Source organism: Anas platyrhynchos, chromosome 5 (genome assembly GCF_047663525.1).
Source record: "Anas platyrhynchos isolate ZD024472 breed Pekin duck chromosome 5, IASCAAS_PekinDuck_T2T, whole genome shotgun sequence".
Classification (NCBI taxonomy): domain Eukaryota; kingdom Metazoa; phylum Chordata; class Aves; order Anseriformes; family Anatidae; genus Anas; species Anas platyrhynchos.
Genome location: NC_092591.1, coordinates 7,433,611 through 7,456,281, shown reverse-complemented (window position 1 = coordinate 7,456,281; position 22,671 = coordinate 7,433,611). Strand labels below are relative to the sequence as shown.

Genomic DNA, 22,671 nt, shown 5'->3' with positions numbered 1-22,671 from the left:
AAAAAGTTCCTAATATTAATCTGAAAAGAGTAAATGTTTGCTCTTTAGTTCTTGAACAATAGATCTTAAATCATTTTATATAAAAAGATTTTTTTATGGTTGTTTAATGTCTCAGCCAACATATTTAATGTGTAATATAGGCCTGTGGCTTGCATAATTTGTTACTTTCCCGGTGAAATTCCCTGGCATGTTTTAAAAGCTTTTGTATCTCAAGCTGTGTTTTTCTTCCTTTACAGAGAACTTAATGAAATTGCTCAACATATTAAAAGATTTTATGTCACTTCTGAATGCTGGAGGGAATTACTTCTTGATGAAACAGAAAATAAGCACTGTTCTTGCATTGTCGTGTTACTGGTTTGTAGCAGGCTCATAAAGCAGCACTTGACAGAGCCATCTTTTTCATAGCAAAGGTACAAATGTATTAAACTAAACAGGAATGTGCTATTCCATACAGCTAATTCTTTCAAGTGTATGAGAAGTGTTAAACTGGCATTATTTAGGGCATGTTTCCTGCATGAAAACACCTGAGGATCTCCCCAGCAGCTTTGTTCTGTCTTGGTAAGTGCATCTGGTAGACAAGTGCACCTGGAAGACAGGAGATGTTCAGAGAGTTGAAGATGGGCATAATTACACCAGTTGTGCTTAAAATCCCCTGTCCTGCATTTGAAACCAGCTAGTGTCATGTGCTGGGTGGGAATAGTAAAACCCAAACCGAACACTGCCTTCTGAGAATTGTTCCTGAGCAACAGACTGACATGGGGGAGCTTTAACAAAACCTTTTAGGAGTCAGTGCCTGTCCTTTAAGAAATAGCTCTCTTTGCAGAGTTTATGCATTTCTCTCAATGATATCTCTGACTGCTTTGTTTCAGCGTTCCATCAAAGAGCCATTAAGTGGTGTAAAAATTGCCTTGTTCTGAAAGGGCTGAGTTTTTCTGCTTATTCTGCTCCCCTGGCAGCCTGTGATCTGTGCGTCTGGCTCTGCACACACAATTACCTTCAGCTTTCTGAGTGCTGCTGCAGTCAGATTTCGGGTGGTAATTACACTGAATTGAACATACGGGAGCCACAACTGGAAGCAGAAGAAGAGTATTTAAGGATTGTGATGTTACAGAACAGCTGGCAAAAGAAGGGAGAGGGTTGTTCACGTGAGCCTGGACAGGTGATTCTTCCACAAGTTATGAGCCTCAGGCTTGGAGGATTAGCTTGGAGTTCAAAAACAGTTTCTGAAGTACAGAAAATACCTCCAGTGTATGGTCACGGCTGTGCCGAAGATGCCTTAATGATCTCTGGAAATGAATCCCCTTCACACAGAAGTACCAAGTTTCCACTTGGTGTGTTTTGCAAGCTGCTAATGCCCTCCAGCCACAGCTGTGCATCCATCGTTCTGGGTCTGCCTGGTGGTAATTAAGATGTGATTCACTTTGCTTTTCTTCCTGCTGGTTATTTAAATGTGTGGCTTCAATTCAGAAGTCACATCTCTCTGATTTTTTTTTTTTTAATTTGTGTTAAATTTAAGTTATACCAACATCCTTATACAAGAAAGATCACCAGAGTTTGTTGCTTCCCAAATTAGTTCATGCTATTTTAAGATAACTTGGGCAGTGTTAATGGCTATGATGTACCTGCACCATGTGCCCTTTCTGGTGTCTCGGGTCACAGGTTATTGCCTGTTCCTGTGGACCTATTGGTTTTGTAACAGAGTGGGCCAAAAGATTCAGACCCCTCTGAATTTACCTCAATGGCCAGATGTGGATGTGAGTCGGTACCAGCAGCTGGCAGTGGGGAGCTAAAGGAATGTTCTGAGACCTGTTTCATTGCAGGTGCAATGTACAGCTTGGTTTTTGTGTTTACCGACCCTTTTCCTGGTATCTCAACACGTTCCATGGAGTAAGGTCTTTTTCTTGAATAAAGTTGTGTGTGCGTTGCAGAAATGCAGAGAGGGAGCTTTGGGTGCCTCTGCTTTCTTTGAAGTGTCTGAGATCATTTGTGTGCGCTGTCAGCGGTATCTCAGTGAGAGCAGCAGAGATGGGAGTTGTGGGACTGGCATGTTTGAGGTTTTCAGCCTCTATCTGTTAATTAATTTCTATATTAATTTGATCCATAACAAATCCATACCCATCGCAGTAGTTAATTTCTATATTAAATTGATCCAACAAATCCATACTATTGCAGTTAAGCCATGCCTTCCCTGATAAGTTCACCCTTTTATGAACGTGACTTCTGCAAACAGTGGGATGGGAAAAACGTATGTGTTTATCTCAAAATCCTGCAAAAGCACAGCAGCTGGCAGGAGCCTTGGGCATGTGGTGCCCCTGAAAACATTTGATTCCTCTTAGTTTTCTTTTGTGTTGACTTAATTTCAGGTTAGTATCCACTAACAACTAATGAGTGCTCTGTGCTTGTGTGAACTGAAACTTTCTTAGAGCACAAAGCAGAATATGGAATCATAAATAACAGCCTTTAAGTGAGGCAGGTTAACATGTCTGAGTGCACTTCAACTCTTAGGTCAGTTTTGATGTCTGTGAGTTGGCTTCAGTATTGTTCAGAAACAGATTTGACCTTTGTAATTGAAACTGCAAGAAGCAGGCATTCAGAAATTGGCATTGTATTAATTGCTTAACCCCGGGGGAAGCTTTCATTCCGGAAGCAGTATCAGATTTTTTCCAGTAAATGAAAATTAAAAATCCAGATAAATTATCTGAGTGAAGAAAAGTGTCTGTCTTTATTCAGAGGTGATAGCAAACCCATGGTACAATATTTCTGAGCAGCAGGAGAATGTTATTTAGTGAACACGTGAAAGAAAACAGATTTACTCACATCCAGTATGTTCCTAATTCTCCTCTCTGTTTATTCTACTGTCCTCTGCAGGTAAAACCCAACACTGGCATGCCAGCCCTTGTCTTCTGTATGTAAACTTCCCAGAACCAGAGAATCACAGAATGGTTGGCAGAGACCTCACAGCCCATCTACTCCCAGCCCATGTGTGCCGGGGTTTGGTAGGGATGTGGTTATTTGTAGTTATTTAGCAGAGCTTTTATGCTCGTGAAAGAATTGACACTTCTGGTGCCCCTCACAAAGCTCGTCTGTGTTTGTCATTAATTTGGAATGACTTCACCTCATTCCACGAAAATCATCTCCTGTTTGGCTCCTTGGTGTGGTCTGGGGGGAAGCAGTGAGGTGTGGTTTGGTGACTGCCTCTCTGGAGTGGGAGAGAGGCACAGCAAAGGCAGGCTGGTCCATGCCAGCCCCTGCTCCACCACGGGACCCTCTGCCTTTGAAGTAAGCGTAACGGCTTGATGGAAGCAGGATAGGGCCTTCACTGAATTATGCACAACATAAACACCCTTCAAGCATAAAAGCCAGTTCCTGTTTGTCCCTGGGATGAGCAATTTGCCAGTGAAGCGTGCAAGAGAGGCAGAAGCTGCTCCCAGGGCTGGGTGCGCTCTCAGCCTCTGCTGCCGCTGTCGTATTTCACAGGGCAGGGGAAAGGAGAAGGAAAGAGCGAGCGGGGACGTGACAGAGGTGGCAGTTTGGTCTGTGAGTTTGCGACTGTCCGTTACAGAGAATCCCAGGCTGGTTTGTGTTGGCAGGGACCTCACAGCCCATCAAATCCCAGCCCCTGCCATGGGCAGGGACCCCTCCTGCCAGCCCAGGCTGCCCCTAGCCCCATCCAGCCTGGCCTTGGGCATTGCCAGGGATGGGGCAGCCACAGCTCCTCAGGGCAGCCTGCACCAGGCATTGTTGTACTGTGCTCCATTTCTTGGTTCCTTATCAGAATTACTTGCACATAACTCAATCTTGTGAAGATCTTTGGTAACTTCTAGTTTTCCCTACCAGTTTACTAACCTGCAAGTGAATGGTGGGGTGACAGGAGCGGAGCGGGGTTAACTTCAGTTGCTGCTGTCATCATGGTCTGTCCTTCTCCAATTTCAGCACACGCGTTTCGTCAAGTCATACATCTTCACGCCTTTAGATCCTTTGCAATCTGTATTTTGAAAGTATTTCTACCGTTCTGGAAAGTGAGTGACAGAAAATATTACGCTTCACTTTGATCCTATATACTCTTGCTGCAATTTCGACACCAGTATTTTTATGGGAACACATTCTATTTTCAATTCAGTATCAATTTCAGTCTCACCCTCTCATGTTCTGAATAAAGATTTGATGCTGCTGAAAATCCCATAAAGGTGGTGCTCGAGCAGCTGTTGCCACAGGAAATCAGAACTGGCAATGGGAAATGCGAGGAGGGATTCAAGAGAGTTCCCTGCACTAATTTAAAACGATCGCTTGGGAAGGTTAAATATTTAATAAAAGTTTAAAAGAAAAATATGCAATTTCAGCAGATCACCAAAGGACCCTTGCATCCCAAACCTGCTGTTATTGATGGCAGAAAGTACATTCACAATGAAGCTGAAGCACAAATGCAGACTTCACTTTTCTGGATGTTTTTAATCCAGGGACTCTCAGTACCCAGTGGAACACAAATCATGCCACCATCCACTACTTTGGACCCAGATTAAAACCAAAGGGCGCACGCACACAGGTAAGAAAGCTGGAAGTGACGGTAACTCAGCTTTACTGGGACTTCTCCAGTGATGGGGAGCTATGCCTAGAAATTAGCATGGTTGTTATGAGTTTTTGTTTGATACCATTCTTGCGGATATGTAAGGAGTGAAAGCATAAATCAGTAAACTGTTTGTTACACTACCTTAAATTGTAATTATTCCTGCCACAAATTATTCTTTGCAGGATGTTGCAAAGTTTGCATTCACAATTTCATGTCACTTGCTTTAGGGAAAAATGATTTCATCCTGTACTGTTTTTTTCCCTGCTTATCCTATCAGAGTAAGGGGCGACAAAGTCTGGACTCTGTGCCCAAACTCTGGTTCTGTTGCGGTGTCAGTGGCTGCTCAGCTGCATGTGCCTCTGAAATAATCCCCGGGTTTCCATCTGGCAGCAACATAAGATGTTTCTTTGGTATCTCAGCATCTCAGAGCCTGCAGCACGCAGCGGAGTGCTGGGGAGGACAGCAGTCTGTGTGTGAGCTGGGAACCATGACTTGAAACAAATTGAGTCTGACTTGCTTTGATGGTGGAAACTCTTATTTGTACATAGAGATCTCAAATACTGGTTCTAAATTATTTTACTTGGGCATCTAGAGAATGCAGGTGCAGCATTTTCGGGATCCGTTTGAAGAAAGAAGCCTCAGGACTTCACTGTGCCAGTGACCTTGGTGAACTGTGTCAGTTTAGGACTGGTATGTGAGGGATCGGGAGAAGTAGGTGGGGTGTCCCTTGCTATGAAGTACGGTATTTTATTTGTTGATATTATTTTTTCACAACTTTGTGTAGCTGTAGATTTGCAGCAGGAACACAGAGTAGCATTGGCTATGCTACACTTCCTCAAAAAACACATACCGACTATACCTGAACACGCAAATTTAAAAATTATGCTACCAAATGAGCGCTTGGCTGCCAAGCAGTTGTAGGTTTCCACATCGGGCCATTTTGACAAAACTAAATGGGGAACAATTACATTTGTCATTCTGCCAGCACTGCAGAGACAATACCCGGAGGGACAACAATGTCTTGGATCAGCCGGGATGGTGTTTGTGCTTGACACCCTGAATCAAAGCCTAGCTGAGGCCAGTTCTAGGCAACCTGTCCTTTATTAGAAAGAAAGGAGCGCTTCATAAAACAATTCTGTTTCGCCAAGTGACAGCATACAGCGATGCATGGGATAGAGGAATACCTCTAGATACCAAACCAAGGTAGTCATAAAGATCTCAGATAGCCTTCTACTTGTGTATGTCATTAGAGCGACAAGAAGATTAAATGATTGCTGGAGATAATTCTTAGTTAGGCTGAATTTGTCAAGTCCTAACTATTGCAAGTAATAGAAGGTATGGAGGCAATAAAGGATTGTAACAGGAGCACAGAGGCATCCCATCCCACCCCATCCCATGGAAGGAATGGTAGCAGTTTGGTAAAGCATCTTGGCTAAAACATACCCAAATCCTTCTTTATTTTTATAAGTGTTGTTTAACATTGCTGATCTGGTTAATTGCCAGGATGCCTAGACAGAGAGCGAACGAGCTCTCGGCTGTTATGAACCAGAGTGGTGGCACGTGCAACAAGTGACTGCTTCTCATCCTTTTAGGCATTCACCTGCTGACCAGGACATCGTGTTTCTCAGTTTTCACCTCATTTTTGCTCCACCTGTTCTAAGCCTGAACATTTATCGTGTTTCATTTACGAATTTGTTCTCATTTCTTTTCTAACCTGTGCATGCCTTCAGATGAGACATAAGTAGTTGTGGATTCTTACAGGCACATGTAATATATTAGGCTCATTTGCTGATCGCTGGATTTATTAACATAGTAAAGTTGGCATGTGGAGTCACCTAGTTATGCATTAATATGGCAGTTTTAACTGTCCTGACAATACCCCTCAAATATTACAATTCTCTCCCCTGCCCTCCCCCCCCCAAAAAAAAAAAGGCCCAAGACTTGATTCTAGTTCACAACTTCTGTAGGTCTGGGCGTTTTTAAGAAGTTTGGTTCATGAAACAATTCAGAAAAGCTCTGTAGTATTCTGTAAGGGAAAAATCAGTGTTTCTCAGGTGGCTCTATAAATACATCTGGTAGCTTCAGAAATAAGTGAAGGTATTTCGAGAGCTCCAGGCGTGTGTTTGCACATAATGCTCTGGTGAGCTAACAGAGGAAATGAACTTCCTCTTGTTTGCAAAATAGAAACCCCCTCAAGTTCTTAACATTTTTTCCACGCTGCTTGGAGAGTTAAGCTACGACGCAGGTTTTTCTTGTCGATCGCAAGCTTCCACACCTAGCATGTTTCTGAGCCCTCCTACAAATCCTCAAAGAAAGGTCACAGCGTTAGCTAGTGAGGATGCAAACCAGCACACTCAGTTAGGCCAGAATCAAAGGAACAGGAGAATGAAGTGTATTCATATACCTGACCTATAGAAGAAAAGAGGAAGAACAGGTAGTGGTGTGTTTGTGCCATTTTTCTGTTCTTTTTCCATTTTTTTTTTTTAAGTTGGTTTAATGTACTCTTCAATCCAGGGTCATTTAGTATAGAAGAGAGAGTTCTGTGGTACCTCTGAGAAATTCCTGTCCTTGTTCTCTTCTTGATCTCTCACTATTTCTGCCATTAAACCATTTCTGTCCTTTAGGCACAGGTGAACTCAGCAGTTACCAGGACGATTTCCAACTGTACGGCTCCCAGCACAAGAGCTGGGACAGCACCAAAGAAACAGGAAACACTTTTTAAAAAACAACATGTTTTTACTCGCCAACCTGCAGGAACATTACTGAGTGCTCTACAAGCACTGTTTGGTTTGCTGACGTTTTGGGCCACGTGGTCTCCACGCAGGATGCGGTGCGTGGCATCTGTGTGCCTGTTATCAGGGGGATTGTGCAGAGGAATCTCGTGTTCACCCACACCTGCTGAAATGATGCTCCAAGAAGTACTTCGTGTGATGGGCCAGGTGGAGGAGCTTGCAACTTGCTTATGCAGGTGATCAATCAGCTATCATAAGTGTTTTAATGTGGTGGATATTAAAGCAGCTACGTAAGCGGAATATTCTAAATATACACGTGGAATAATAAACCATTGGTAATCTTCTGGAAGGAAATGGTGTTCTGACATTCAGCGCTTACTTTTCCCAGATTTGAGACAGGATTTGAATTTTTTTTTTCCATTGACTCCAGTACAACTAAAAATAAACCACCTCATTTTTAAAGGCACACCTTTAGGCTTTACGTGGTTACTTGGTTATCCTCAAGGAGCGACTTTAGGACTGCTAACCCTTACAGCCCAAGCACAACTTAGGTGTCTAAAAATGGATATTTCAGTTTTTGTTTCCCAGCCAGGGGAAACAAGGCAAAAAGCTCCCCACTTGCACATGAGAGATCTGTGCCAGAACTGGCTCGGAGCTGAGAGCTCCTGCTGCTCTCCTCCAGTTCCTCTGCACGAGGCTGCTGCGGCTTTGGCCTCTTCTTCAGGAGCTTATCGTATTACTCAGAATTTATTCTGTTCATTTAATGCCTTGAAGCCCCCGCTGAGGTCTAGACCCCCCAAGGACAGAGACGGTCCGTGCCACAAGGAGCATGCAGACGATGTACCAGAGGGAATAAAACACATAAAGAGAAACAGATGGGTGAAGCAGGTAGGTAGGATGTGGCCTGAAAAAAAAAGTTTTATATTTCAGTAGATCCATTTAGCAAACGTGGTGGTAGGAGTCCTGATGGCTCTGTTCTACTAACATTATTTTCCCTGCTAGGAGAAGGCAAGCATGGACAAGCAAGTGCTTGTGCCAGTCTGACAGGCAGCTGCTCTTGGGCAACGAGGGATGTGGGGCTGACAGCGTGCTCAGCTCAATTTCTCTCCTCTAAGCAAGGATCTTTGCCAAGCTATGCCCTCAGACCTCTCACGCTTTGCACCTGTACGCGCGTGTCATGCTGCTGAAGAACAAACCATCCCTGTGAAATGTCAAGAGCTCAGCCTGCTTCGTTCCCACTGCCCCAGCCCCACTACTCTGTAACCACATCAGGAGCACACCCAACATCATGTGTTGTGCTTCAGCTGCTGTGCACAGGTTGGGACTTACAGTTTGGGAGCCCTGAGGTGGGATCTGACCTCAGCGTGGCTGGGCAGGCGCTGCAGGCTGTGCTCAGAGCATGGCTCCATGGCTGGTGGGCTGCATCGAGTGCAGGAGGCTGGGACCAGTTCGGAGGTGGGAAGCCTGGGCTGTGATGGCAAGTAGCTCTGCGATAAAGCTGCACAAAGGCTCTTCACCTGGGTGAGATGAAAGCAATCTTGTTAGGTTTTCTTGGTCTTTTATTATTGAAGAGCTGGAGGGGAGAGCATTAATGGCAAGCCTGAGGAATGGCAACAAAGGAGGTGGCCGAAGTGGGAGCCAAGGGAACACGCAGAGGCTGCTGCCTTCTGAGCTCTGCTGAGTGCCTTGGTCTGCCCGCTGCGTTCCCCAGCGTGTCCCGTAAGCTGCAGCGCCTCTCGATCCATGCCCACGTGGGATGGCAGCACAAGGTGTGTGACGGAGCGAAGGCTGAGCTCAGTTCCCTCTGCAGATTGCGTAAGAAGCAGAGATGGTACAACAAGGGTTTCGTTTCACGGAAGTCTGACAAGCCCAAGGAGCTTTCCTACCAGGTCTGTTTGGTTACTGACAGCTGAGGGTTGTTGCATTTCATGCACTAAAGCCACTAACAATGCTTTTAAAAGCTTTCTCAGAAACCAGGGCAGGTCTTCAAAGGCTGTGATCATTCCTAGCCTCCATTATGAGAAAGTTAAATATGTTTTTAGTACACATTTGGGCTTTCCCCAAGCCATGGAAAACACCTGGAAAGCATATGGAACACACCCTGACACCTGCTGAAAAATCAACTTAGATAAAGTCTCCCTTTTATTCTTAAACAATGCGGGGGAGAAAAACCTCCTTCACGCAACACAGACCTCAGCTTCAGAGATGCTCTCAGGTGGAGTGAGGGCAACTGTAGCCCTTTTGGAAAACTGTACAAATCCCCTGTTGTGACTCTGTGTAATGGTGATGGAAAGCTGCCAGGGCAACCCAAGGGCTTCGTGCACCACCATCTGGGCTGCTTTTGCAGGGGTCCACCTGCTGAGGTGACACACTGGTGGAAGGTGCCAGCAAAGAAGTGGTGGTGATGCTACTGCATCATTTGCACCACAAACCTGCTTGGAAGGCTGCTTAGTGAAATGCATTTCTTTAGTCGTGTGATGTTAGAAGCACTGAATCTTCCCAGGAATAAAAGAGTTGGCCAAACTGCAGCTGTTGCAGCAAGGCGCAAGAGCTTTGGTTGTAAAACAAAACAAACAAACAATCAAGAAAACAGCACAAGCTGTAAAAATTATGATCTTTAGATGGCACTTCTGGTGTTCTGCAAGTGACGCCAGGATACCAGTGGCTGGATTTTATGCTTACAGAGTGGCTAGGTAAAAGAGAATTACTGAATGTGTTTTTTATCTGGGACCGTTACAGTTACAACTGTACCTTGTAACTCCTCAGCTGGCCAGAAATGTGCACATAGCAACATGGCCTCGATTAGTAACCTGGAAATACACACAGCAAGCTGAACTCTACAAGTAATTGTCATTTCTCTAACTTACGGTGCTTTGCCTCAAGTGCAGCATATAATTATAATCCCAAATTAGATGTGAGTGGTGATCTGCTGCAGGGTAGGAGGGCTCTGGACAGCAGGATCGATGGGCTGAGGCCAGCTGTATGGGATTCAACAAGGCCAAGTGTCAGGTCCTGCACGAGGGGCACAACAACCCCATGGCACACGATGGGCACGGGGAGGAGTGGCTGGAAAGCTGCCTGGTGGACAGGGGGCTGGGGGTGTTGGTTGATAGCCTGATAAATATGAGCCAGCAGTGTGCCTAGGTGGCTAAGAAGGCCAACAGCATCCTGGCTTGTATGAGGGATAGTGCAGCCAGCAGGGCTTGGGAGGTGATTGTCCCCCTGTGCTCTGCTCTGGTGAGGCCGCACCTCAAGTGCTGTGTTCAGTTTTGGGCCCCTCGCTACAAGAAGGACATCGAGGTGCTTGAGCGGGTCCAGAGAAGGGCAACAAAGCTGATGAGGGGTCTGGAGAACAAATCTTATGAGGAGCAGCTGAGGGAACCGGGGTTGTTCAGCCTGGAGAAGAGGCTCAGGAAAGACCTTACTGCACTCTACAAACAGCTACCTCAGAGGAGGTTGTAGTATGGCAGGGGTTGGTCTCCAAAGCAACAGGACAAGAGGAAATGGCTTCAAGTTGCAGTGGGGGAGGTTTAGGTTGGGCATTTGGAAAAATTTCTTCACTGACCAGGTTGTGAGGCACTGGAACGGGCTGCCCAGGGAAGCAGTTGTGTCACCATCCCTGGCGGTATTTAGAAGATGTGTAGATGTGGTGCTTTGGGATATGGTTTAGTGCCCCATGGTAGGCTTGGCTGCACTAGGTTAACAGTTGGATTTGATGACCTTAGATCATCGCCTAAATGATTCTATAATACACAGCCTCTGTACAACTGAAACCTACACACGTACTAAAAAAAAACTTAGGGCATTAAATGCATAATACTTGGACATGGCAATTTTTAAAATTTCTTTCGGAACAAAGGTTTCTCTGAATACATTAGAATTAGGGTAAAATTAATTAACAGCCAAGAATGTTAAGTATCTAATTCTGCAACACATCTGTGAGAACTGCTGAATTCAGATTCGGTAGGATGACTGCGCTGAGTGGGAGCTCAACTCATCAATATTTTCCTTGCAGAGGTCATAATGCAGAGAGAAAACATGCCCTTCGGCATGTGGCGGTTTATCTGTGTATATTATAGAATTCAACCTTTGAAGACTTTTTTTCCATGTAATTACAGTTACAGGAAGCTTACAGTCTCTCTGAAAGGCATGTGAGTGTGGGCCCTCTAGGTGGGGTGCCTGCACTGTTCTGAGGAGTACCTGCTGCTCTGGGACCTCAGGTGCAAATAGGATCCCCTAGAAAGGAGCCCTGGCTCCGTGGCCTCTCCTCCACCGCCATACCCTGCAGTCCTTCATCTCTCCTGTGTGCCAGAGAAAACCACAGGAATTAAGTCAGAAGGATGTACAGAAGCTGCTTACAACAGCCCGTGAGCACTGCAGCCTCTGCTCTTCAGCTACCAACTCCACGCAGGATAGAACTCGGTCATTTATTACAATAACTGAAGTGCGAGAGGATGAACGCCTGTGAACTGAAACTGGACACCAGTCAAATTGGCAATAAGGTAAATTATAACGGGGGTGGGGGGCACAATTAACCATTCCAACAACTTCCCTAGAACCAAGGAACACCATGCCACTGGAAACTTTGACTGGAGGTTTTGTTTGTTTGTTTGTTTTGTTTTGTTTTTGAGAAATGGTTTAATGCAAGTGCCAATTTGAGTTGTATCTTTTACCAGACTAAGTGATCAAAACAAATTTCTGGCCTTCTCCCTCTACAGTTTGGGCTGCACCCTGTCCCAGTTAAAATACGAACTAGAATAAATGCAACTGTTAGATGTCTTGCGACATGAGTACTCCGTTTGGCAATGCACGCAGACTCAGAGTAATGCATTGAGTCTGACTTCAGCCTACGCGACTATTCCACTGGCACCTGCTTTCAGAGGGAACTTGTGTGATATGAAGGGATGTTAAAAAAAAACTTTCCCAAAGTGTCAAAGGACTTTTTGTAGAGTCAAGAACAGAGATGGCTTAATGCTGGTTTTGGTTTGAGCAAGCCAGATGGATCTGGGAAAAATCTCCGTCTTTCTCTTAGGTGTTCTTGGAGTTTCTGAACAAGCAGAAGCGATGAACTTGTCCTCTCCAGATGACCAGAAAAGTCTATTAATGTATCTGTCCCCATTCTAGAAGCAGAAAGCTAAGATGTTTCCGACTGGAGGTTTATTTCAAAACAAAGAACTGCTGGCCTTATTTCCTCAAGCAGCCTCAATTTCCAGGTGGGGTCTGCTGTGGCTGTGAAATGAGCTGGATTGTCAGCTGTAGCCTAACTGACCCAAACCCGGTCTCCACAATTATCTGGTGATAGAGGTCTTGTAGCAGTCAACTTTGGCTATGATGAAGTGTGGCTGGTTTTGTAGGAGAAAGTTGCTCTGAAATCAACCTCAAGTGATTAAATCGTGACCAATGGATAACAGCTTTTGGAATAGTCCTTGATCACCTTACTGACCTTGATTAGTATTTATGAACTAATATTCTTAAAGGGCTTTTCAGCATTAATTTTGCTCCATCTTTTGTTTGCCAAAAGAAAATAAATAAATTGTCCACCAAAATGTATGTTTGTAAGCCTTTAAGTTGTAGATGAATGTCGTGAAGGCTGTTCTGCCTTGTTTGTACGGTACAAGGATCCAGATTTTCTTTAAGTGTTGGATTGATAATTCTAGGTAATCCTAGTGATAATGCAAACTACAGCTACTCACTACTGCATCATGTTTAAGCACTGATAAATATTCAATTTTTTCCCTCAAGCTTATTTTACTGAAAAAAATCAGAATTATCACAGAATCACAGAATTTCTAGGTTGGAAGAGACCTCAAGATCATCGAGTCCAACCTCTAACCTAACACTAACAGTCCCCACTAAACCATATCCCTAAGATATTATCTTTGAACTCGTTACCCAGGAGTACCAACTTTCATTGAATTCTACTCCCTTCTCTTTCCCCCATTAAGAAATTCTCACTCTCTTTAATTCAGTTTAATAATTCTGTTGAAGGCAGGTGCAGTTCTGTGAGTAAAGAGTTGAGTTTGTGTCTTTGTCTTAATTCTTGAGTACTTTTCATAATAAAAGTGCAGAGGAGCTCCTCTGAACAAAGGAGGGAACCAAAGAAGCAAGGAGTGTTTGGAACCACCTCTCTGCTTTGGTTGCCTTGATAGTTAGCATGGCATGAACGCATTAGAAGCTCTGAATGCACATGGGAAGGATTTGGTGAGTACCAAAGGAGCAACTTGTGTAAACAGAGTGGAGCAATTATGGAAGCAGCTGCTAAGGATATGCCAAGCAAAGAAGTCCGTATCCTTTAGTAAAGAAACCCCACATGTATGTGTGTGACCCTAAGCCAGAAAGCTCTTGGTTTCACCTCCCAAAGCAGAACCAGATGCTCCATTCTGCAGGAGGAGGGAAAGAAGATGCTCTCACTGGGTCAGATAAGGAACTGAAGGAAGGGCAACATCTTCAGTTTGGCTTTCAGAAAATGTTTATCTGTGCTCCTGGTGTATTTTCCCTTCGTTTAACTTTGGATATATCATTTTCTTACCCATTTTCAGGAAAAGCCTGCAAAGCTGAAGCAACCTTGTGCACCCTGGGACATGGGAATGAGAGAAACTAGTAAAGGAAGGTATAAAGGGAAGTTTTTTCCTCCTCAGAAGCCTGATGAATGGTGCATTAATACACATAAGGTTTTTAAATTGCAATTTGTAACAGGGATGAGAGCAGCAGGAACAAAGATATATTTAAATACACACTTATGTATTTCATAACTATATTTAAAGGTGTTAAAGAACAACAAAGTTATGGGAGAAAATGGTGCTAAGAAAGACAGGAAATAAGCAATTCACAGGAACAAAAGAACTATAGGATGAGAGAAATTTGCTAGATTGTGTGCCATGTGTTGCAGACACAGAGTGGTTTGTTTGTACAGTCTAATAGGTGTATGTTTGAGTACAGCATTATTCCTATTTCCCCCTAGGTTACAAGATCCAAGGAAATGGTTCTGGTTGAGCTAAAAAGAACAGTGAAACGGGCAATGTTTCCAGAGGGGAGGTATTATGCACTTACTGGGAAGGTTTGAGAATTCCTCTTGCAATGATTGGCCCAGGTCCCTCGCTCTTGTTTGTATCTTGAATTAGCAAGTCACATAATGAATTATGCCAAGTGACAGAAGGGAAAATTTCTGTGTGTGGAGCAGAGTCATGCTCCCACAGGGAATTGGCTTCCTTGGCATTATCAGTGTTTTCAGGCACTGGTGACCCTCTGAGTGAGAAATGGAAAGAAAAATGATGAGCCAGATTTTCAGACAGGCACGCACAATTAAACACATTTGAATGTGCCTTATTTATGCTCATAAGGAGTTGTTTGTACTCCTGACAAGTTTCAGCTTACTGTAACCTTCTTTGATAGCCATGCAGGTTGCTGCCCTCCTAAAGGGCTTGATTAGCTTGACCTTGCTTTCATCCCTTCTAGCAGCAACATAGCCCTGGCTGGCTAGAATAGATTTCAGCCCGCTGCAAAGGCATGCACAGTAGTTACAAATTAATTGGGGAGGAGAAACGAGCTAGATGTAAGCAATTCATATACTGCATCTTTCTGTGTAAGGCTATGGAACAAGAAGGTGAGGGGCTGCATGTGTTTACTTCAGGCTTACCAGCATGTGTTTGAGGCTGCGGCTATGATCAGCACTTTCATATAAAGTTTCTTTCCCACTTGAAATTTGTAAGGCTGTAAACATGGTCTTTTGCTTCTTAATGTAACAAACACCAACAGAAATCATATATTACCTAATGACTTGGCCTACACTTAAACCCAGCTTTCTGGGTGAGGAGTAACAGATTTGGATGCCTCGTGTTACCACTGGTATCATTCGTGATGATTTTACTCGAGCACACTTGTGTGTGAACCAGAGCTTTTTGTACAGGTGGAAAAGTTACCCTACTTTTGGGGCTCTTGGGGTTGTACTGTTGTCCAGCTTCGCAGACATGAAGGGAATTCTTCATACATAAGCATGTCTTACTGTAGCAAGCAAATGGGTTCAGGGATGCTTTTGCTGAGTTAGTGGAAAAGTTGAATAAGCATGGCTGTGGTAAAAAAAATGCAGAATGAAGATAAGAAGCAGATAGATACAACTTTGCAGCTCTCAGTTTATTTAAAAGTACTTGCAAGTCAGTACAAGCAGTCCTGGAATCTTTTTTTCTAGATTAAAGAACCAAAAGAAGAACTGAAATATTGCAATTAATAAAATGTAAGGAATTCTTGGCAGAGTTCAGTGCATGCAGGTAGTCCACCCGGTGTCAGTACCCATCTTTCTCAGGCCAGGGTATGTGGTAGGATAAAGCAAATGGAAGCTCTGCTCCATGTAGTGGAAAATGCTGACAGACAGGTTGTTTTTTTTCCGTAGTATTGATTTTTCTGAGCACAATCTTTTTTAAAAAAAAAACATCCTCTCAAGAAATTCTTTGGCTATGTACAGCAGTCAATGGCACTTAGTCCCATTAGTGGGAAAATGGATGTAACCACCTAGGGAGTCTCTGTTCAAGGAAACACGGGAAGACAGACTGAATGGAGTCTCATCTTACTCAAACTAGTTAGACATTTTGACCAACAGTGTACTCTGTTTAACCACAGAAAAACTGCTCCGAGAGGATGTTGCCATTACTGGGAGTTGTATCAGAAACGGCATCACCGTGATCACAACTCCGGTGAGAAACCTTTAAAGTCTCTGGTTTCACAGTTCCTGCCTCCTGGGTCGCTCTGAAGTGACCAAATAGTGAATTGAAGGATGAGACAGCTAATGATAATGCGTTATGATGATGCAAAGGACATGGTATAAAATATCTTAAAGCACAGTGAAAATGGGCCTAATGGCCAGTTTATTAAAAACAAAACAAAACAAAACAAAACACCATCAATTGCAAAGTATTTGGAAGTGTAAATAACTTTGATTTTGTAAATAAAAAAGACTTAATGAGTTTTGGAGTGTGGCCAGTCTACTGGATTCTCAATGAAAATGCACATTTTACAGCCACTGGAAACTTTCTGTGTTGGTATGATGGAAGAGAATATCCTATAAGTACTACAAATCAGAGAAGTTCTTGATGATGAAGGTATACAAGGGTAGCAAATGCTAGCACCCTTTTTAGCTTGCACTCAGCCATTTTGGTAAACAGTATGTGTAGAGGAAAAACATCAGGAATTCCATAATTCTTTAGAATTAAACTGGACATAAACATGCCTAAACAAATGGCATAATTGTTAGGGCCTCAGATCACAGCAGAACAGATAGGTAGCTCACTGAAGATTTTCCACACCAAAAAAAAAAAAAAAAGTTAGTATACAGGGTCTAGAAGAATGCAAAGTGGTCTGGGAAAAGCTTTATTTTTTCCTTAGATACTTAATACAGTCAGTGAAGAGTGGTTACAAGCAGCTCAGAGCAAGCCTGCCATTCAGTGGAGAAAAGTTTTAATGGAGAAATGGTGAAGACTGTTCCCAAACTGCTTCTCCCCAAGGGACAAAGCAGCCTCATTATTGTTTTAAGACTTAAATAGAGACTACGACTACTTGCCTGGACTTTACGCCAAGGTTGCTCCCTTGTTGAATTTTTAGGAAAAAAAAATGTGATGGGAAGGGGTCCACGAACACACACATACAGGGGTTGAATCTCAAGCTGGCATTGCTGCTAATTCACCCAGGCACTGAAGCGCCCTTGCTTCCAGGATGGGCATCGGTACAGACAACATCGTTGGGCTGCTGCAGGAATACCAGGCTAAGACATACCTGTGGCATATGTTGGCTGATCATTAGCTGAGGTAGAGAAAACGTGCACCAGTTCCTGCTGATTCTGACAGCACCCTGAGCAGGGACTGGCTTTGAGTGTTAAGGAGAAATCATTCTAAGTCCTTAAGTCATTCTAAGAGTATGACAGATCTCCAAAAACCACTTAATCACTGGGATAAAATAAACACGTAAAAGTTCTGACAGATGTATTGTTCAAAGGAGCTTTAGGCTTGATTACCCAGGCAATACATGGGCAAGCTGTTACCAGTCTTCCTGCAGCTGTGGATGGATCAGGAATACAAGGTACGTCCCTCTGTGCGTCCATTCCAGAAAGCAGGAGGATCTGAGCTGTGAAGAACCACCACGTAGGACTGACTTGGGCTAAACTGATTTGTATCTGATCCATGCTTCAACCTGCAAGAAGGATACTGGGCTGGGATTCCAGAAATAAGACTTCTGCATGGGAAATATGAGCCATCCTATTCAGCACAGTTTGTAAAAGTAGCAGCCATCTGTTGGGGTTTATAGAAGGCTGAGAAACACAGGATGTTTACTTTCATTCAGATGTGCAGTGGATGTGCCTCCTATGAGCAGACTTGTTACAATACTAATAAAACAACTGGGACATTAAGCCCAAGAGAAAAGCTCGTTAAATGTAGCAATTACATAAATTGAACGAGCAAGACAGAAAGCATTGCAAACATACATGCACGCACATACATACATAATCGCTTAAGTAAAGGGTCAGCAGAAAGGAGGTCAGACAGAAATATGGAATGAATGCAGCACTAACTTCCAGGCTAAACTGACTGCTTTCCTAGGTGCTTTATGGAAATAATAGGGGAACGGTAAGGTAGGAAAGGATCTGCTTTCCAAATAAGCCTACATAGTAGAATTATGAGCTGAGGTTCATGTAGGCAAACTCCCCCAGTTGGAATCTGGCATTTCCAACCGTACTGAAACATCGGCCACACAGCACCAACGGGACTTGGGACCTCTAAAGGGGAGACAGCGGCATTCCCGTATCACTGATGGAGACCACCAAGATCATGTAAGACGCCTGAGAGGGGATCAGGTCCAGGTGTCTTCAATTCTAGGAAAATGTGACTCACATGTGAATAACCTGATGCTACTGTGAATTTTACCACTAAACGGGAAAAATTCCCATGAGAATTCAGAGACATGAGCAGACTGCTGCAAACACTAAGAGAAAGAATCCAAGAAGTAACCGAAGATGCAGATGGAGACACTGGCAAACAGCATTAGCAACAGCTATGGTTGTTTTTGCCAACAAACGGAAAAGTTAAGTATAGTAAATCAAATCAAATTAAACATGTAGCAGCAATAGATAGATGTACTACCTTCTTTATTTTTACTATTTTTTTTTACCATTTTTTCCCCAGCAGGTAATATAATGTCTTTGTAGATCACAGAGGAAAGCAGGCTACCTTACCTAAATTTGTTTAATGGTTTGAATAAACAGGTAACATTTTGGATGGCAAATATTTTTGCTAATGAAATTGAAATATGCATGTGTGGCATACTGGTGGAAATCTCCTGTAGACGATTACCAGCAGGAGCAACAATAGATGACAATTTTCTTGAAGAAACAATTTGAATGGGATGATGGGCAATGGTAGCGTGTGACAGCTTTGGTGTGCATATTTGCTATAATTCTGTCAATCTGTTAAAAGCAAGGCAGTGATTTGTGGTAGAGACCAAGAGGCAAGATGTTAAATTGCTTATATATATATATCCAAACACTGTGCCAAGTGTCATAGCATCAGAAATGACAAAATCTACAAATCTCTTTGTAAAATTGTTCTCAGCCAGCCACTGAACTTGGACTCAGCCAGGCGTTGCCCTTGGAGCATCCCACACTCGGACTATGAGCTGGTGATAACCTTTCAAGAACTACGCTCATCAAAGTTAACAGGGCAAATAAAAAATGTCTCAAAAGCTCATCACTAAAACCCAGTAAGACACGGGAATTATTCTAAAATAACTTTGCAGGGAAGAGCTAATTTGAAGAGCTCTCATTAGCTATTTGTGTACTGAAGGCACTCATTATTAGAATGTCATTGTCCAATCTATTTTTGCTGGACTTAAATAAATGCAGTGCAGAGGTACACCTATAGAAACTGAAGTTAAGAGGTGAATCTACTTCGATATAGGAGCTCACTTCGAAAGGCACATACCAGAACTAAACATGCTCAGAAGTGCACAATTACATTAAATATTTATTTATTCAGGATGAGTGAACAGTCTATGTGGTCTGATTATCTTTTATCTGTATTTGAGCTGATATGGCTCAAGTGGGAGCCAGAGTTTCTTTGAATGTACTAAACATAGCTTAAAATGAATTTTCCAGAGGTGTCTGGTGGTACTTTTGCAAATCATGTTTTTAACTCCTATTTGCGTTCTCTTAAAAAAAAAAAAAAAAAAAAGAAGAAAGTCTTAGTTCTATTTTTGATCTCTCATTCAAGTCTTGGTTATAGATTCTGGCTATAAATCCTTCTGGGAACTACCTGACACTGGAGAATGTTGAAAACTCTGTAAGTATGAGGGTTGGATAGCATACTAAAATATCCACTTAATAATGGTAATAAGCCAAATCTTACTATAACACATTACGGATTTTATATTGGTTCAAATTCTTCTACGTTTACTGAGTTATCCTACTTTAAATCTGTTTTCTAGACTTCTCTATAGAAAGCTGATTGTGGTGCATTTTTATTTAGTGGCAGATAAGCTTCTAAACTCATTAATGTGTTGTATATATAATGTATGTCGCAATTATGCTAGCATGTTAAAGTCCAAGGACAATCTAATCTCCTTGGTGTTCTTCAGCATGTTGGTTTTTTTTTATCTGTTCATACCTTTCGCCTCTGTAATGGAATGTGAAAGGTTGTTTATTTCACCTTGCCAGATGTACATATAATACAAAACAGTTTTGTAAAATAAGTCACTCATTCACTGTCTCTACTCCATCAAAGATATTGACAGACCTCTGCCAAATTCAAACTGGAGGTTTTTTTTTTTTTTTTTCCAAGCTCGAGATTCCCAGTATATGAATCTCCTTCTTGTGTGGTAATTGCACCAAGCCATCTTAACTTTCAGTCTTCTCATATTCTTTTTTCTAAATGCAATCTATACCAAAGTAGGCGGCATTAAAGATAAGGATGCGTGATGGATTTGTACAATGGTATAATGATGTTTCCCATTTTATTCTCCATTCCTTTCTTAACCTTAACATTCTAGTCTCTTTTTTGTCATCAGGTATGTGAGAGTCTTGAATACTATTTCTTTTCAGCATTTCCAAAGAAATCAGTTATATCAATATGCTCATTTAAAGTGAGAAATTCTCATTTCTTCAACTAAGGTTTTGAACTTCCAGCACTTGCACAGAACACCATTTCTGTTCTTGTTCCAATTATCTAGTTTTGTGTGGTCTGCTTAGTCAGTTGTTTGCTATTTTTCATCTCAATCTAATCGATGCCTGTGTTTTTCCAGGATTCATAGCTTTCTGATTTCAACTCCAGTTCCTGTTCTCATTTGAAGACAATCCCTTCCTTGCTCATCATTTATATGGTATCTCTAATTCCTGTAGAGTGTCAGCAAAAAACTACAAGCCTTCCTATTCATGTATTTTTTTTCAGTGGTAAAATTATCCTATTTGTTTAAACTTGACAGTGGGTTTGGATTTTAGAAAATGCTCTCATAGCTTTTCTTTTCCTATCCTTCCTATTCCAGCAGTATTCACACGTTCCTCTCCAGGCAATGTTCCTACAGCTATACCTGCCAGTCAGGGAACAGACAGCAGCACTGAGGGGCTTGCACATGCACTGTTTATGGCTCACCCTCACAGTGGGTGTAGAGGGGACTACTTGAGTGCAGGAAACAGCCAGAGCTAACAGTTATATGGCGTGGACGTTCGGGAGCCTGGTTCTTCATCTTTGATTTAGCAGTACAGCTCCAGACAAGATACTAGCAACCACTTTGCAGCTGCAGGAATACCACACCATCATCGTAATAGAACACCTGCCTGTATGTCCAACAACCCAGGCTCTACCAGGCATTTCCTCCCTGCTGAGATCACTGCTCCAAGGAAAATATCCTTACTATAAAGTGGTATTTCTTATATGGAAAGAATTCTGCTCACCTGTCTGCTTTCTTCCCTTCTCCAGGCCAATGTTCCCCTTGAAGTAAGACCCTTTCTTTCACTGTAATCTCATCACCACTCTAAAATGTTCCTGCGAGTTGCTCCATATCTTGATTTTCTGTGCAAAGAAATCATACTTTATGGCCTCCACTGACTACAGTCTCTTAATTTGCCTCTACCACATGCACCTCTAAATGAACTAAGCTTATCCCACTCAATTCCTGCCTCTGCTGCAGTTTATTTGTTGTGTTCTTCCCCCCCTGCCATGTTTTAGCCCATTATTTTTCTGAAAAGGTAAGGCTGGAAAACACATTGCTCCCTCCCAAACTCTTTGTTTTGTTTTGCTCAGCGTGAGGGCAGTCCTGCGCATGCAGCAGGCTCCCACGAGGATTTGTGTTTATACCTGTAACTAACACTCAGCCATTTCCTTATAAGTATTTCCGCTCCTGCTGTCTCTAACAGTTTGTTCAAAAAGCCTGTGGAAATGCCCTCGGTACCTGTACAGCCCCTTCCTCTGCCTAGGTTCATGTTGCAAGCTTTGGAACCCATCAGGACTTATATTTTAAACTTATTTAAGTGCTTTAAGATTCCCCCTGAAGTTAAACATTCCCTACAATGCTGAGCTACAGAATATAAATGTATACTTTTATTTGCCATCATTTGAATTCTTTAAGTTGAAAAGTATCTAAATGTTAAAGCTGTAACATAGGACTGTAGTGGGGTTACGTGGGTTTTGGTAGTGGGGGGGCTGCAGGGGTGGTCTCTGTGAGAAGAATCCAGCAGCTGCCCCGTGTAAGGTAAGGGCCAGTTTCAGCCAGCTCCAAAAGGGACCCAATGCTGGCCAGAGCCAAGCCAACAGGTGATGCTGTTTGGGCCTCTGTGAGAGGAGATTTCAGAACACTCGCTTGTTTTCTTTCGAAATAAAATTATTCTGTCTTAGCCTACTCAGGCCTTAGTGCCTCTGTACTTTGGGTGAATCTCTAGTATCAGCTGCTGCTAGAACCATAGATACGCACTAAGCGTGGGAGGGAAACCAACAGGTACCTCACAGGAGCTGCAGGAAGCACTCTGAGAGCTGTTCATACATGCGAAGCACTGCTGGACACCTGGACCACCCACTGGTATCGTACCCATTTCATTCATTCTGGAGTGTGATGATGCTGGAAGCTGGGCCAAAGGAGAGGTGCTCATCTGGAGAGGCCGGCAGCTCATCAGAAGAGGCCAGCTTTGTACTGGGAGATAACTGAAACGAGAAAACTTGAGCAAAAAGCAAAGAAACGGAAGAAGAAACAGGAGAACTTCTTCAAGCTGGGATTCAGACATGGTGGTGCAGGGGACAACATAATGTGAGTTGGCACTCTGTTTCCATGTGTACTTTCGGCCCCCAGAGGCAGCGCCGCGTGTGGCTGCCCCTGGGGAGGGCTGCGGAGCACTGGAACCCCCGGAGG

General features: G+C 43.1%; 1 long non-coding RNA gene and 1 other non-coding gene across 3 annotated transcripts; one reads left to right on the top strand and one right to left on the bottom strand.

The window, feature by feature from the left end:
- Positions 1-36: 36 nt before the first annotated feature.
- LOC101799495 (uncharacterized) lies at positions 37-22,496 on the bottom strand. 2 transcript variants are annotated; one of them, XR_011809431.1, is made up of 6 exons: positions 22,268-22,496; positions 21,224-21,341; positions 14,350-17,475; positions 8,629-8,816; positions 3,847-4,012; positions 37-1,394 (listed from the first exon to the last, which is right to left on the bottom strand). It is a non-coding gene; the product is annotated as an uncharacterized protein (transcript). The 2 variants fall into 2 exon arrangements; XR_011809430.1 differs by having other exon boundaries at positions 21,224-22,496.
- On the top strand, positions 4,034-7,326 carry LOC140002569 (uncharacterized). Its single transcript, XR_011809432.1, has 3 exons — positions 4,034-4,543; positions 5,160-5,257; positions 7,192-7,326. It is a non-coding gene; the product is annotated as an uncharacterized lncRNA (long non-coding RNA).
- Positions 22,497-22,671: the final 175 nt, after the last annotated feature.